We start from the raw sequence: 17,700 nt of genomic DNA, 5'->3' as shown, positions 1-17,700 counted from the left end.
TTCTATTGTGATAATAGTGAACTTGATATTGTAGATGAATGTTCTTACCTTATGTAAGATTGTCATTGATTTACTTTTTTTTTTTCTATTTGTCCACCATAAACATTTTTGACAGATTGCCATTTGCAATCAAATCAAAGGGAAACAACTATTGTAAACAAATGTGCATAATTACTTTCATGAAACAGAAATGATTAATCAATAAAAAGAGAATTATAAACCTTGAAAATAAGTTCTTACAGGTCAGAGACAACCAATTGTTTTCCTATAGACTTACATTGTAACATTATGGCATGTACGGCCTTCCATACATTGAAACATGTATATCTAATTACAAGTCTTTCAAAAACTATCTTAGTTCTACCAAAATATCGGACGAAAAACATATGAATAGTGATACTTTATTTAAGTAATTTTCATGTGAATCAGATGACCCCCTATTTACATCATTGACATGGCGGGAGAAAATCGTTTGATAAAACTTTTTTTCAATACACATAAAATGTAGCAGATTTTGTCAAAATGTATAATAAGATACTGTAAATGCAGTGAAAAAATATCAATTTTGAAAAAATAATCACTTCCTGGGTTTGTTTACATGACTGACCAATCAGAACGCGCAGACGTTACCTTATTCCAAGGTATACACTAACCTCATTCTCAGTAAGTTCCCTGTACTTTTTTGAATTGGTTGTCTCTGACCTATAGATGAATGTTCCGTATCACATTTTCCAAGTTTACAGTGATATTGTGAAACATGATCCATTACCAAATGTCTTACAAAGTTTCATCAAGAAGTGTTCAGTTTTAAGAAAGATATGGACAGTTTACTGGGGTCACCCCCTGTTGATTTATATGCCAAGACTCAGTCCCTGTCGTCTTCAGATTGCAATTTTTCGTGAAAATTTCAGTTATCTGCATTTGATTTGACTTAGAAGCTGAAATACGATTCATTCCGTAAAAAATAGAAATAAGGTCTAATAGTTTTGATCATTCTCTAACATTACAGAGATAAAAATGATCCTTTCTGGCCCAAAAGCTCAGATAAAAATGAGGCCACAATTTAAAAACAAGAGGACCATGATGGTCCTGAATCGCTCACCTATCCCCACATGACCCAGTGTTGAACTGAGTATGACGTCGTTATTTCTATTATTTGACAAAGTGACCTAGTTTTTCAGCACATGTGACCTAGATATCATCAAGATAAAAAATTCTGACCAATTTTCATGAAGATCCATTGAAAAATATGGCCTCTAGAGAGGTCACAAGGTTTTTCTATTATTTGACCTAATGACCTAGTTTTTGAAGGCACGTGACCCACTTTTAAACTTGACCTAGATATCATCAAGGTGAACATTCTCACCAATTTTCATGAAGATCTCATGAAAAATATGGCCTCTAGAAAGGTCACAAGGTTTTTCTATTTTTCGACCTACTGACCTAGTTTTTGACGGCACATGACCCAGTTACGAACCTGACCTAGATATCATCAAGCTGAACAGTCTCACCAATTTTCATGAAGATCTCATGAAAAATATGGCCTCTAGAGAGGTCACAAGGTTTTTCTATTTTTAGACCTACTGACCTAGTTTTTGACCCCACGTGACCCAGTTTCGAACCTGACCTAGATATCATCAAGGTGAACCTTCTGACCAATATTCATGAAGATCTCATGAAAAATATGGCCTCTAGAGAGGTCACAAGGTTTTTTCTATTTTTAGATCTACTGACCTAGTTTTTAACCCCACGTGACCCAGTTTCGAACTTGATCTAGATATCATCAAGGTAAACATTCTGACCAATTTTCATGAAGATCCATTGAAAAATATGGCCTCTAGAGAGGTCACAAGGTTTTTCTATTTTCAGACCTACTGACCTAGTTTTTGACCGCACGTGACCCAGTTTCAAACTTGACCTACATATCATCAAGGTGAACATTCTGACCAATTTTCATGAAGATCCATTGAGAAATATGGCCTCTAGAGAGGTCACAAGGTTTTTCTATTTTTAGATCTACTGACCTAGTTTTTGATCCCACATGACCCAGTATCGAACTTGACCTAGATATCATCAAGGTGAACATTCTCACCAATATTCATGAAGATCTCATGAAAAATATGGCCTCTAGAGAGGTCACAAGGTTTTTCTATTTTTAGATCTACTGACCTAGTTTTTACCCCCACGTGACCCAGTTTCGACCTTGACCTAGATATCATCAAGCTGAACATTCTGACCAATTTTCATGAAGATCCATTGAGAAATATGGCCTCTAGAGAGGTCACAAGGTTTTTCTATTTTTAGACCTAATGACCTAGTTTTTGACCCCACGTGACCCAGTTTCGAACCTGACCTAGATATCATCAAGGTGAACATTCTGACCAATATTCATGAAGATCTCATGAAAAATATGGCCTCTAGAGAGGTCACAAGGTTTTTCTATTTTTAGACCTACTGACCTAGTTTTTGACCCCACGTGACCCAGTTTGGAACTTGACCTAGATATCATCAAGGTGAACATTCTGACCAATATTCATGAAGATCTCATGAAAAATATGGCCTCTAGAGAGGTCACAAGGTTTTTCTATTTTTAGACCTACTGACCTAGTTTTTGACCCCACGTGACCCAGTTTCGAACTTGACCTAGATATCATCAAGGTGAACATTCTGACCAATTTTCATGAAGATCTTGTGAAATATATGGCCTCTAGAGAGGTCACAAGGTTTTTCTATTTTTAGACCTACTGACCTAGTTTTTGATGGCACGTGACCCAGTTTCGAACTTGACCTAGATATTATCAAGGTTAACATTCTGACCAATTTTCATAAAGATCCCATGGAAAATGTGACCTCTAGAGTGGTCACAAGCAAAAGTTTACGGACGCACGCACGGACGACGGACGCCGCGCGATCACAAAAGCTCACCTTGTCACTTTGTGACAGGTGAGCTAAAAATCAAATTTCACGCTTATTTTTGCACGAAAATGTCTTTCTACATCATTTACAACAGATTTGTGGCCATTTACATTACCTGTGATGGCTTCCGACGAAAGTCATGTTTTAGCTCTATTATAGGTCAGAGACCACCAATTGTTTTCCCATAGACTTACATTGTAACATTATGGTGTGTACGGCCTTCCATACATTGAAACATGTATATCTAATTACAAGTCTTTCAAAAACTATCTTAGTTCTACCAAAATATCGGACGAAAAACATATGAATAGTGATACTTTATTTAAGTAATTTTCGTGTGAATGAGATGACCCCCTATTTACATCATTGACATGGCGGGAGAAAATCGTTTGATCAGGGTCTTTCATTTTGAGTGACCCAGGTTTGATAAAACTTTTTTTCAATACACATAAAATGTAGCAGATTTTGTCAAAATGTATAGTACGATAATGTAAATGCAGTGAAAAAATATCAATTTTGAAAAAATAATCACTTCCTGGGTTTGTTTACAGGACTGACCAATCAGAACGCGCAGACGTTACCTTATTCCCAGGTAAACACTTACCTCATTCTCAGTAAGTTCCCTGTACTTTTTTGAATTGGTTGTCTCTGACCTATAGATGAATGTTCCGTATCACATTTTCCAAGTTTACAGTGATATTGTGAAACATGATCCATTACCAAATGTCTTACAAAGTTTCATCAAGAAGTGTTCAGTTTTAAGAAAGATATGGACAGTTTACTGGGGTCACCCCCTGTTGATTTATATGCCAAGACTCAGTCCCTGTCGTCTTCAGATTGCAATTTTTCGTGAAAATTTCAGTTATCTGCATTTGATTTGACTTAGAAGCTGAAATACGATTCATTCCGTAAAAAATAGAAATAAGGTCTAATAGTTTTGATCATTCTCTAACATTACAGAGATAAAAATGATCCTTTCTGGCCCAAAAGCTCAGATAAAAATGAGGCCACAATTTAAAAAAAATCAAATTTCACGCTTATTTTTGCACGAAAATGTCTTTCTACATCATTTACAACAGATTTGTGGCCATTTACATTACCTGTGATGGCTTCCGACGAAAGTCATGTTTTAGCTCTATTATAGGTCAGAGACCACCAATTGTTTTCCCATAGACTTACATTGTAACATTATGGTGTGTACGGCCTTCCATACATTGAAACATGTATATCTAATTACAAGTCTTTCAAAAACTATCTTAGTTCTACCAAAATATTGGACGAAAAACATATGAATAGTGATACTTTAAGTAATTTTCGTGTGAATGAGATGACCCCCTATTTACATCATTGACATGGCGGGAGAAAATCGTTTGATCAGGGTGACCAGATTTTGTCAAAATGTATAGTACAATAATGTAAATGCAGTGAAAAAATATCAATTTTGAAAAAATAATCACTTCCTGGGTTTGTTTACATGACTGACCAATCAGAACGCGCAGACGTTACCTTATTCCCAGGTATACACTTTCCTCATTCCCAGTAAGTTCCCTGTACTTTTTTGAATTGGTGGTCTCTGACCTACAATGTTTTGCAAATGAACAACATCTATACCGACATTCTAGCCAATCAATACATGTTTTCCCATTGTGTTCCATACTGTCTCGTATTTATTTTCAAAAAGTTGTCCCCCTTTGTCTTTGAAAAACAATTCACTTTGTAAAGAAATGAAAATAAACAATTTTCAAACTTCCTGAAAACCATGTTTATCCTTGTCATTTGAAATTTCAGCACTTGTACAGTGGTGCAAATGTTTCAAAACAAAGATGAGCAACATTTCTTTGACAACAGTGAGATTTTAATGTCGCTACACTGTCCAAAGTGCGGCCCCTTAATCATTTAATTTGGACCCTTTTCCGGAATTCAAGCATTTCTGTAGTGCTCGCGTACGGTCTGGTACGGCCTACGGGGCGATAGCCTGAACCCGGAACACAGCAAGAGTGATTTCCCTTGGCGCGTGCAGCACGAAAAGACGTTGCTGGTGTTGCTAGACAATATTATTTGGCTATTGTCCCAATTAGCATAAAGTACAGACTGATTCCACCTGGTAAGTTTCCCACAGTTACAATATTGGTGGCAGCGGTTCATTTTGAGCCCATATTTCGCCGACCAATAAATCGCTACCGAACTTCTATTTTTAGGCTTGGCCAACTTGCCAGTCTAAAAACGGTTGTGACTTGTGTTGGAAAAGGGACCAGGTAAGGCGTAATTGAATTTAGTCGATTACGTTCTAGGTCTAAAACACTTATTTAAGTGTAATAGGTTGAATAATTGAAAAATTATTCGACATTTCCAGACAGTTTGTTGGGACTTACACAATCGGAAATCCCTATAGTTGGCATTGTAGTTTACCTTTGTTGAAGCTTTAGGATCCTTAAAAGAATTTTTTTTGGATCATTCTGGAATTGAAATAATTAAATTTATTTCTGATTTTGTTGTTGTTATTTTGATTTTTATCAAAGATGTCACAACAAAAGAGTCCAGAAGGTAAGTCAGTTACATCTGGTATTAGTGCACAAGTGGTTTCAATTAATTTTGCTACCCTTGAGCAATTGAGAATGATACCTGGAATTAATACAAAAATTGCCAGTGCAATTTTGTTGGTGCGTGAGGCGACGGGGAACATAACCCCGGAAGTCTTGTCCGTGCTGTGTCGTAAGAAATTTACAGAGTCTGAGCTGGGTCGAATTGATTTTACCCAGAATAAACTATGGCCACTTCAGGACAGTGATAAGGAGCCTGAGGCTAGAAAAGAGCCCAGTGCTTGGTCACAAATTAAGACCGGAAATACTCTAGCTAGGCCTGGGGACTTGATCACCCCTAGACCGAGAATGCATGCTGTATCTTCTGGTATGCACAGGCCATTATTGAAAACTCCAGCTGAATTCCTTGGGACACCAGCATTGGGCAGGAATAAGGTATCGTTACCAGAAACGAAACTGAATTTCAACCTTGGTGAAGGTAGCACTCCTTTTGGTGATGATGGTAATGCCAATGCAAGTAGACCATCATCAGATGGGGGAGTGGGAGCCGACTATAGTCAGCTGGCAAAGAAATTAAGTTCTTTGCAAAAGCATTTGGCATTTGATGGTAAGGGCAGCTGGGAAGCTTTTGATTTAAAGTTTTCCAGATATGCTGAGACATGCGGATGGTCAGATGCTGAGAAATTTGAGGGCTTGTGCTGGTGTCTTACTGGCAAAGCTATGGACTATTATGTACTGATACATGATAGTGGTGAGGTGAACTCTTACCAGGGTTTACATAGTAAGCTTGAGGCGCGGTTTGGTGAGCACGAGTTGCCAGGAGGAGGGCGAGTCGTTAGATGATTTTGCAGACCGGCTTTTGACACTTGCAGAAAGAGCGTTCAGAGGCCTGCCAGATTCATTTGTGACTAATCAAGTCATAAGTCGTTTCTGTCAGGGCCTGTTAGATAAGGATGCAGGCCATCATGTGTTTATGCTTGATCCTATGAGTATCCAACAGGCCAAGCAGGTAGTCTGTAAATACCAACAGGCACACATGGCTATATTTGGTATGTCAAAGCACCAACCTAAGCCGTTCGAAGAGGAGGAATGGTGCGAAGAGGAGGAACGTATTTTTGCAGTGGGAGAAATGGCCGGTAGCACACAAGGGGCACCAGATAATAGGACTGTCATTGAGGCACTTAAGCAATTAGAGCTTAAATTTGAAGAAGTCATGACAGTCAGATCCAGTAGAGGTGAATCTGGTGAACTACCATAGAGGCTTTATAAAAGCAAAATCTGTTTTATGCTTTGACAGGCAAACTTCGGTTTGTGTGGCGGGGAGAGTGGGTCAGAGCTTTTGAAGTTTTGATAAGAGGCTCTGATGCAACCGCCTGGGTTAGCCTTGCTGATGGGGATGGATGAGTTTATGCTTTACACCAATGCATGGAATAAATAGATCAGTGCATGGGTACCATAGGTCCAGGTCGGCAAGGAAAAGGTCATTGCATATGGTAATTATGGTAGTTTCTTATTTGGTAGACTTTATTGTACGGAATGACCACTCAAGTTTGAGGTGGTTCATGGGGTTCCAAGAGCCTCAAGGTTAACTGGTGAGACAGTGGCCGGAGGAGCTGTCTCGTTTGAATATTGTGCTGCAACACGGGGTAGGTCGTGAGCATGATAAAGCTAAGGCAATGTCTTGAATGCCGGTTGGAAGCATTGCAATGAGTATCATGCTGGGACACGACTGGAGCAGTTACCTTGTGGCAGGTGTAATTACTGTTAAGAAGACAACGAAAGTTGGGGTCCTTTAACCTTGTAGACGACGCAGTGCCGTTGGTCATAGGGGACACCGAAGCTTCCATCATAGAGCGTTTGAGGGACCTAGGACCAACAAGGGCATGGGTACGACTGTCTACGGGTTTCTTGATTTAGACGACGCAGTGCCGTTGGTAAAGGGGTTACCTGGAGTTTACATCACAGAGCATCCGGGGAATCTGAGACCAACATTGGCATGGGTACGACTGTCTACGGGTATCAGGATGGAACCACAGATGACACCAAAGGTAAGAGTGGCAAGCCAGTCCTTGCAATAGTAGTCTCAGATGCGGGATGACCCTTCTGGGAAAAGTAGCCTACCAGATGAAGTAATTTTTGGTGCTGGTATAGATTTAGACTACTCCGAGGGAGTTAGTAAGCTCCTTTGTGGTAGATATGTTTAAGGATGCTGTTGTAAGCATGAACATGGACCACAAGGAAGGTTGAGACCTGGGCTGTTTAGAGCCTTGGTAATACAGTCACGTCTGGACAGTCAGGTTCAGTGCCTACTGTAGGACGACCAAGTTCACAGTCTAAGGTCCTTTCCTCTGGAAAGGACAAACTAAAGACTTGCCGTGCTTAAGGGTGCGACAGGTACCTCTGACTCTACAAAGGGTCTGGGGTCTAGCCTTCAGAATTCCATCTCGGTACCGGATCTAGGAGCTCTGAGGGATAAAACTGGACTGTATAGTTGGTGGTTCTCAGTGGAGCTGAGTAAAGTGTTGAAACAGGATTAGAGATTGCTGTTTGTTTTGGATTGGTAACGAGGTAGGACAGATCAGGCATGGTCCGATCTGTTTTGTGCCAGTCAAGCGGCTGAGTCAAATCGGTGAAACAAGGAACAATTTCTTCTGTTAGATTGTGTTTTATGTTAGTGTGACTAAGGTCAAGATGGCATACATCTTGGTATGCTGAAAAGTCTGAAGGAGGAAGCTATTGAACTCTGTCATAGCCTTCCCTCTTTGAGACATCGGACTCTGAAACAGATTAGTCCGATGAAGCCTCGTCCAAGAGACCCCAGACAAGGAAAGTGTGGTCTCACACAGTTTTACTAGGATAGGGCAGGCACCGCAAGGCCCTGTCACAGAGGAGACTTGAGCTCTGCTTGGACTAGCAGTAAGGTTACCTAGGCCCCCCTCTGTTAGGCAAAGCTCAGGTAGAGACAACTGTGTGAGGTAAGAGTCAGCCGCCTGTTTGACTAAAGGTTGTTTTATGGTAAGTGTTCGGCTGCTGACCATTCTTGGAGTAGGAACAGTTCTTATGATAGCATTGACTATCTATAGAAGAACTGAGTCTGTTTAAGCCATAGGGGCTGATCCCGGTGCACTATGGATGCGGAGATCCATGGTCGCCGGTAGCGGTGGTATTGTGGCTAAAGTGACACAATACTAGTACTGGTTAAACCCAGGAACATCTCATATTTATGAGCAAGAGACCATGGTATACCTCCATGGTCTAAGACACCATGGTCTACTTCCATGGTGTAGGGACTACCTCCTTTCAATAGGACGGGGAGGAGTGTAGTGCTCGCGTACGGTCTGGTACGGCCTACGGGGCGATAGCCTGAACCCGGAACACAGCAAGAGTGATTTCCCTTGGCGCGGGCAGCACGAAAAGACGTTGCTGGTGTTGCTAGACAATATTATTTGGCTATTGTCCCAATTAGCATAAAGTACAGACTGATTCCACCTGGTAAGTTTCCCACAGTTACAATATTTCTCAATAAATTGACAATCGGTTTTTATATATATTTTATAAGCTGTTCAATTTTCGTGTCAAACAACTTTTTCTTTCTATTATTTGATGATGTTCAAGTTTCAAGACAACAAATATCCATCAGAGCTATAAAAAATATATATATCCCTACTTCTTTGATCCATCGAACCATAAAAGTGATCCGGAACTGACTAATCGAAAGCACTGTACGCTAAGCTTTAAGCAAAAGACAGAATCAAGTACATCACCTTTAATGTATCAATACAGAATTAATTGCTGCTATCATACATTAACAGTTTTGTAACACCTGCCGAGCTAGATCGCCATTTGCAATAATATGTTTTCCTCCACGAGGAAGAGTAGCAACTCTAATCAAAGTATTGAAAGTACAGAAAGGCAAAGCACCAGCTAGAGTGGCTATAAAAATAAGTTTTATACTTCTTTGGTGGAATCTATGCTCGTGGTAATTTTTTACATATATAATCTATTTAATAAACAAGAAAAACTTACCATTTCGATTTGCCTATGTAAAAACATAACGTTATACCCCTTTTATCGGAACATGTTGTTGATGCGTCATCACGTGACTTAGTCTTGTGAGCTATCGACACGGCATACATGAAAATCTGAAAGGAAACCTAGATGCTGGTGGTATCTTATATTTATCAAACTTAAGCCGAGAAAAAAATTCAAAAGTCTAATAATGAACAAACAAGCACATGTGAGTATACTATTTAGAAATAAAAGAAATTAGCATGAAATTTCAATAGTATGTTCCTCTATGTGTATATTTCTCTTACAGAAATGGAGTCACTATAAGAACAAACATTAAAAAACGTAAATATTTGCATCGTACATAAACATTCTTTCGGCTGTAAACTTTTTTGTTTTATATAGATATTACTCTTTAAAGGGGCCTCCGTGGCCGAGTGGTTAGAGTCGTTGACTTCAAACCATTTGCCCCTCATCGATGTGGGTTCGAAACCTCATTTGGGGCGTAGAATTCTTCACGTGAGGAAGCCATCCAGCTGGCTTACGGAAGGTCGGTGGTTCTACCCAGGTGCCCGCTCGTGATGAAATAGTGCATGGAGGGGCACCTGGGGTCTTCCTCCACCATTAAAGCAGGAAAGTCGCCATATGACCTAAAATTGTGTCGGTGCGACGTTAAACCCAACAAAATTAATAAATAAATACTCTTTAAACTTCATTTTAAAGAATAATAATTCTGTTTTTATCAAACTAATGTAAGCCCTTGTGTAAGTGAAAAACTAATTCAAGACACAGTGTTCTAGCAGACAGGGATCACTATTAAATGCAGAAGACTATACTATCGAGATACAAATAAACCTTTGCCAATAGCAGTTGTGACATGTGAGTCACATGAAAATATAAAGGATTTGTTTCAGTCAGAAATAGTTGTTAATCACAAAAAAGTGTCAGTGCATTCATACAGAACAAAGCGTAATATACCAACTAGATGCTTTAGATGTCAGCAGTTTGGTCATATTGCTTTAGTTTGTACTAAAGAACTTAAGTGTGAAAAGTGCAGTAATAATCATACAGGTAAATGCTCTGGTCAAATAAGGTGTGCTAATTGTGAGGGACATCACCCAGCAAGCTCAACTCAGTGTGCTGCCTTCATCAGTCTCCGGGCAAAACTACAAAATAGGCAATAGATTAACAAAACAACATTGTGTATATAGGATTTTGTTTTTGTTTTTTTACCTTATGAAAGTTATTTAATTTCAATCGTTGATTCCATGAAATTGTTTGTATGATTATATTTGTTTTGAATGGAGAAATCAGAAAAACAATCAAAATGAAAATTGCACAAGCAAATGTGAGGTCATTAAATACCTCATTTCAGTTACTAGAGAATGCTGTACTGAAAGACAATATAGACATTATTGCATTATCTGAAATTTGGCATCCTGAAACAAAGATAAAAGACAATATTAAAAATAAGTGGCATTGGATAGCTAATGAAAGCACCAGTAAAAGAGGTGGAGGAGTTGCTTTAATGATGACAAAAAATATAAAAGTGCTTCAAAGAAAAGATTTGTATAGACAAGATATTGAAGCTGTATGGTGTAATATTTACTCAAAAGAACATAGATATCTAGTAGGGTCAGTGTATATTCCACCAGGGGATGAGGATATGCTCAAGAGACTAATTTAATGTGACAGACAGAGCATTATTGGATAAAGACCTTCCAGTGTTACTACTTGGGGACTACAATGCACATCATCAATACTGGAATGATCAAAGTCATAACAAGCTTGGTTTGATACTACATGAATACCTTATAGAGAACAATCTGTATGTACTAAATGATGCACAACCTACAAGGAAGGATAAAATTATAGATCTTACTATTTCAAGCATAGACCTTACAAGGAAGATTTACAATTGGAAAGTACAGCAAGAGATTTTCTTAAATACTGATCACAGCATGATAACATTTGAAATAGTAGTTGAGAAAGAATTAATAGTGAGAGAAAAATGGGACTTCGAAAAGACAGACTGAGGCGGAAAGCAGAATGTTCTGCATGTGTTGAAGTTTGGAAGGAAAAAAGAAATCATAATAGTCATGTAAATGAGGATTATGAAGAATTTATTGATGTAATCCTCACCACTGCTGAAAGAGTCATACCAAAAAAGAAAATTTGCAAATACAGTAAAGGTTACTGGACAAAGAAGCTATCGCTGTTAGAAAAAATTTTTAAGACCATGAGAAGACATTTCCAGAAAAGAAGTGATGAGAACAACCTTCAGCAGTTAAACATTGCTAGGCAAGAATTTAAAGAAGAAGAAGAGAGAGCTAAATCCGAGTATGTAGAACAAATTGTGGCCAAAATGGACTATAAAGACAACCAGAAATTCTGGACTGTGGTCAGTTCTGTTAGAAATCAGTAGAAGTGTAATCCAGCCCTTGGTAAGAGGAGATAAGACTATAGCTGTCACAGATGAAGAAATATTTTTTGAATTTAAGGAAAGGTATGGTAAGGAAACTTTGGATGTAATAACCTATGACAGAGACTGGTACCAGGAAGTTGAGCAAGAAGTATCAAACATGGAGACCAATGAAAAGGCCAAAATAGCAAAAAGAAATTACACATCCTACTGTGAATGTGAAAACAGTGACATCACTTTAGATGAGGTGATCAGTGCCATCAATATATCAGCATCCCATAGTGCCCCAAGTCCAGAAGAAAAGATATTTACAACAATGGCGAAGAAAGGAGGAGAAGCAATATATGAAGGCCTTTGGTACATATTTCAAAAGTCATCGGCAAAGGGAGTTCTACCAGAAGCTTTTAAGTTAGATCCAAAAGTAATGCTTCCAAAACCAGGCAAAACTGACTACAACAATGTCAGATCTTATAGACCAATAACACTAGAAAGCGTAATAGGTAAAATGATGGAAAGAATTCTTTCGAACAGGTTAACTTGGAAACTGGAAGTTGAGGGGGGTTTGTCAGAGTCACAAAATGCTTATAGGAAAAACAGGTCATGTACACAGACTGTGATGCGAATTGTTAATGCAATAGAAATGACACAGAAAGCCAAAGAGTATGTTGTTCTAACAATCATGGACTATGAGTCGTGTTATGAACGGATCTGGCGGGGAGGACTATTGAAAAAGGCAGCAGGTAATGGTGTGAATGGCAGACTCTGGCTATATTTGAAAACTTTTTTGAAGGATAGACAATACTATATTAAAGTAAATGATTATAAGTCTCCTACATTCATTTCCAAAGTTGGAATTCCACAGGGGTCAGTCATATCACCAATTCTTTGCAACATGTACACCAGTGACGCCCTCAAAAGCACCAGGGGAATACATGCAGAGTTTGCTGATGATGCTAGTCTGCTTAACTCAGACAGTAGTTTGCAAGAAACAGTTATGGAGACAAACAGTGATCTAGACAGCATAGCAACTTGGTGTAATAAGTGGAACATGTCAATAGCACCTGAGAAAACAGAGGTACTTATCTTTGGAGACAATATCACTGATATGGACAGACAACATGCTGCTGTGAAAATGAACAGTAGTTCACTCCCTATTGTTAAACACAAAAAACTATTAGGAATCACTCTGGACGATGAACTTAACTTCAATAAACATATATCTGATAAGGTTGCAAGTGGATTTAGTGCTTTGAACAGCTTAGATAATTTTGCCAACACTCATGCTGGCTGCCCACAATCAACATTCATGAGACTGTACAAGGCGTTAGTACTACCAGTAGTTGACTATGGAGCTGCAGCTTTGGTTTCTGCCGGAGACAATTTCAGCCAAAATATGGAAAAGATCCAAACAAGTGCAATGTTAAAAGCATCTGGATGTCTTCGTAGTACTAGCACAGATACACTGGAGATACTAACAAACTGCACTCCAATTGATCTTCACATCAAACTCAGACAGGCTCAAGAAGTGATCAGATTAGCAGCGAAACATAATACAGACCCTTTGAAATCTGACAGCCAATCCTTTTAAACAAAGGAGTACCGTAAGCAAAATTGGTAACAATTTCTCATGAGAGGTAGTTGGTATTGAAATAGCAATGGATTTTTTAGTAGAGGCAACTCACATAATGGATAAGAAAATACACCTTTTTACCAATTGCCAATCAGCTATCATTTCGGTCTTCTGCAAAGAAACACCTGCATATAAAGTGGAGACAGTACTGAAAATAAAAGGCAAAATTGGTTTACTGGAAGATCGCCGGAACACAGTCGCGGTGCACTGGATACCTGGCCACAAAGGTCTGAAAGGCAATGAACTTGCAGATCAACAAGCAAAGTTAGCAGCAAAAAGCATGATTGACAGTACAGATGAAGGGACAGGAATGTTAGACTCAAGGGATGCAGTCAGAATTATGAAAGAAAAGGTTATGCAAAAATGGAACAACAAGTATATACACTCTGACAAAGTTGACAAAATACAGGAAATATACACATCTGTAGGAACCAGGGATTTATTTGGGGAATTCAGCCGTAACACATTCAGTATATTTAACCAAATGATCAGTGGACACTGTAGATTAAACCATCATATGGCCAAGATTAATGTGGAACAGGTTCCGGAGTGTGACCACTGCGGGGTTGCAGAGACAGTGGAACACTTTATATTTGAATGAGAGAGATACGACAGTATGAGGATTGAAATGGTGGAAACTGTGGAGGATTTGCTCCACAGAAATTATATTCAGTGTGGGCCAGTTACTCTAAAAGTTTTAGCTGGAGAGATTGAAGAGGCTCCTGAGTCAGTTAGAGAGGGTATAGCCGCTGCCTTTCAAAATTTCTTAGTGAAAACGAAGAGATTTAACTAAAAACAACGTCCCTCAAGCTATGTAAATTAAGTAACATGAGTAAAAGTACCTGGAGAATACAGTACCGAGAAGACGACAACAGCACGTGTTCATTGGCGTCAGTCATCGCCATGACCTTCCGGTCAAAAAAAGATTAACAACAACAACTAATTCAAAATTAGAAAGTTCCTAAAGTGTTTGTAAAATACCGCCATTTTGCGCTATGTGTCAAATTTGACTGTTGGGGAAAAATTAATTATAACTTTGGATTTTAAACAGTTACTTTTTTTTTATCAAAGTTGCTCTGAAATATATTTTATATCTGAACGTAATGCATGATTTCTAATATACTAACTTTGACTGGGTGATTTTGACGTATTTGTCTGAGATTTGTGCGACGAAAACAGATTGCGTAAAATCTATCGGCTGTGGTATATGTCACATAAGCTGAAAGTGCTCTTGATATCCAGACAGCTTTGAACGCTATGTCAGAATATTGTAAGTTATGGGGCCTCAAAGTTAATGCTTCGAAAACTAAAGTAGTAATGTTTTGGAAAAAAATGAGGTGTATCCGTAATCTTCCTGTCTTTCGTTTTGAAGAAACCCTTTTAGATATTGTCGACCATTTTTCTTATTTGGGTGTTATTTTTTTCTTTTAATGGGTAATTTAGTAAAATCAAAACATATTTGAATGATCAAGCCCGCAAATCCATGTTTTCCAAATAGTCTAGAAAATTACACTTGCCTATTGATATGCAACTGCAACTATTTGACACCATGGTTTTGTTTTGTTTTGTTTTATTCATTTTTGTTTGTTTACGCTGCACTGCGTAGTTATGACTGTTTCCAGTCAAACTAATCAATCGTAGGCCAATCGAAATTTGAATTTTGAGACCCGTTCCCAAATACAGGTCGATTATTATTATACCCGGGTGAAATAGTTCCAGGGTTTACCATGGAAATCAATGGAAAAAAATAGCCTGGAGTATTCGGACTAAGTTTTCAGCCTTTTCCAGCCTAACCAAATTATCAATGCGGAAAATTTGAAAAAGCCAAGGCTGGAATATGTACCATGATATACCAGCATCCCTGGAAAATATACCATGGTAAAATCTGGAACATCTTCCAGGCTGCCTGGAATAAAATTCCTGTTTTTCCATGAACCTGGAGTATTCGGACCGTTTTTTAACCAAAGTCTGGAAAAACCTGTAACATTTTCCAGCATAGCCTGGATTAGGCTGGAAAATGTTCCACGTTTTACCATGGTAAATTTTCAAGGGAATGCTGGAAAATGAGTTTGGTATAACCTGCAAAATTTTCCAGCCTAGTTCTAAGGGCCCTGAAATAGCAAAAAGTTATATCCCATATGATTATATCCTAAATGAAAATGCTGTGTGCAGCAGGTTGTAGGTTTGATTCACGGTCTTGGACAAAGGATGATCACAAATGAGCTCCCCTAAGCAGTGCATGTCCATAGGTGAGACTAAAATCAAAAACTAAAAATTTCATCTAGGACTTCTTAACTTTATAAAACACACCAATATTCATTTACAGGTTACACATATAAAACAACAAGCTGCTGAAGTATTGCAAGGCAATACATAGTCCCCTACCGGTTTCTGTGCCACTGATTTTGGATGCAATGTAATTGTAGTTGTTTGAAGAAAATCCTTTCAGTAATGTTGCGCCCTCGTGATATAATTCCTTCGCATCTGAACTCCAAACAATGATTTATTCAGCGACAAATCACTGAATGAGATATATTATTTCTTAAATAATTTTCGCAATTATATCTTCAGTACAGTGTAAAATATGTCATTATTTTCAACTTGATGTCACTGCTGGTCCAGAAATTTTCTGTCAGTGTTTGCCACCACCAATGTAGATTGCCACAGTTTTTCACTAACAACCACAAAGCCATCATTTGCCACCATTTGCTCCACTGCTATGACCTGCTGAAATAATGAATCACTAGATATTAAACCATTAAAGCAGTTTCTTCATTAGTATTGTCCATAGTTCATAGTTTTAAAATAAAATTAATATCTTACATGGTATTCAAAGTTAGTGCATCTTTATGATACAAGCAACACTGCAGATTTAAGCAAGTAATTACTTTAACATTACTTGTTGCATTTTCACAAAGCTTTATTTCTCAATTTGATTTCAAATGTTGGTAGAATAAGGTTCCAATGAAGGCAGACAGATATTTTCAGTGTTTTGGGTTAGTGATTAATAGGTTGAACTTATGCATTGCTCTTATTGTATAAATAGTAACAAGTTTTATTTCTACCAGTTAACTGCATTGATATCCCAAGTTGTGTTGACTGCCAAGTGATTACTTAATTTGGTACTTTTTAACCATTATATATAATAATATTGGTCTGGACTTGATACAAGGGGAATAATTATAAAACCTGCTATGGGTCCTGTTGGAAATCGGCTGATACATTCAGTCATGTTTGGGGAAAATTGTCAATTGACCTAGAACTATGGTAGTGTGTGTACTGGTATATTACTATAGTAATATATAATGCCAATATACTTACATGTCTTTGAACTGTTGGATGGAGCCTTTGAACACAATACATTGGGTCACTAAACATGTCTCAATTCATTCATGTGTGCTGATACTTTATATACACATATGATGCTGTACCTGAAAAATAGATTTAATTTCACACTTAGATGTCCATATTTTTTTCATAGTTTATTATTGGGTATAATGATCTAAAATTGAAACTGTACATAGTGATGAATAATGAGACCAAAAATGTCTCTGATGCATTCATCAGTTGACAGTACTGTTTATACTTTTTTTTTGCTTCATAGCAGTTGGAGAAGTTATTTATATATTATGTAATTTAACATGTAACAATATGTAATCAGGGTCCACGCTTCTAGGCGACGTGAGCGAAGTGGTCGCTTTATTTCTGATGACTTCGCTCTGTTTGTACAGAAAAGCGAAAACCAAGTCGCCCTAAAACCTGGCGCCCGAGGCAGTTATCATACATGTGTATATCACATCTATCAGCTTCTAATCAGCTTGTAAAAACATTACATAATCAATTAGCGTAAACTTATCCCGTTACGGGTCGTGAACTTCACCTGTCAACAACTTTGTCACCGAATATCGTTAGGATGATTTTTATTGGTCGAAAACTTTTGAATCACCAATCAAACGCGGCGAAACAAAAATGCCTTTAATTGATTTTGTGCATCACGGGTAAAAAGTGTGTGCATCACGTGTGAAAACAAACAACCAAAAACTGTCAAAAGTAGGGTAAATAAACACAAAAACACAAGTATGTTGGCGCAAGAGTCAGTAGCTGATTATAGGATGATAGCCCATCGCAAATTCACGGATAGGGTTCAAGAAAAGCTCTGAATAATAACCAGAGTTGTTCGTAAC

General features: G+C 38.1%; 1 protein-coding gene and 1 long non-coding RNA gene across 3 annotated transcripts in view; both read right to left on the bottom strand.

Moving 5' to 3' along the window:
* LOC123524446 (cell division control protein 42 homolog) overlaps positions 1-9,336 on the bottom strand; it is a 210,078-nt gene extending 200,742 nt beyond the window's left edge. Inside the window, exon 1 of one of the 2 annotated variants that reach the window (XM_045302651.2) lies at positions 9,221-9,336. The gene's annotated coding sequence lies outside the window, so the exon portion shown is untranslated. Of the gene's footprint in view, positions 1-9,123 lie in introns of both variants that reach the window. The other variant, XM_045302652.2, reaches the window with a different exon arrangement.
* A 6,462-nt stretch (positions 9,337-15,798) lies between these two features.
* On the bottom strand, positions 15,799-17,411 carry LOC123523440 (uncharacterized). Its single transcript, XR_008370390.1, has 3 exons — positions 17,350-17,411; positions 16,838-16,947; positions 15,799-16,243 (listed from the first exon to the last, which is right to left on the bottom strand). It is a non-coding gene; the product is annotated as an uncharacterized LOC123523440 (long non-coding RNA).
* Between the last annotated feature and the right edge of the window lie 289 nt (positions 17,412-17,700).

The sequence above is a fragment of the Mercenaria mercenaria genome, chromosome 3 (assembly GCF_021730395.1).
Source record: "Mercenaria mercenaria strain notata chromosome 3, MADL_Memer_1, whole genome shotgun sequence".
NCBI lineage: Eukaryota > Metazoa > Mollusca > Bivalvia > Venerida > Veneridae > Mercenaria > Mercenaria mercenaria.
Note: the sequence above shows the minus strand (reverse complement) of the source record. Positions and strands in the feature narration are given on the sequence as shown.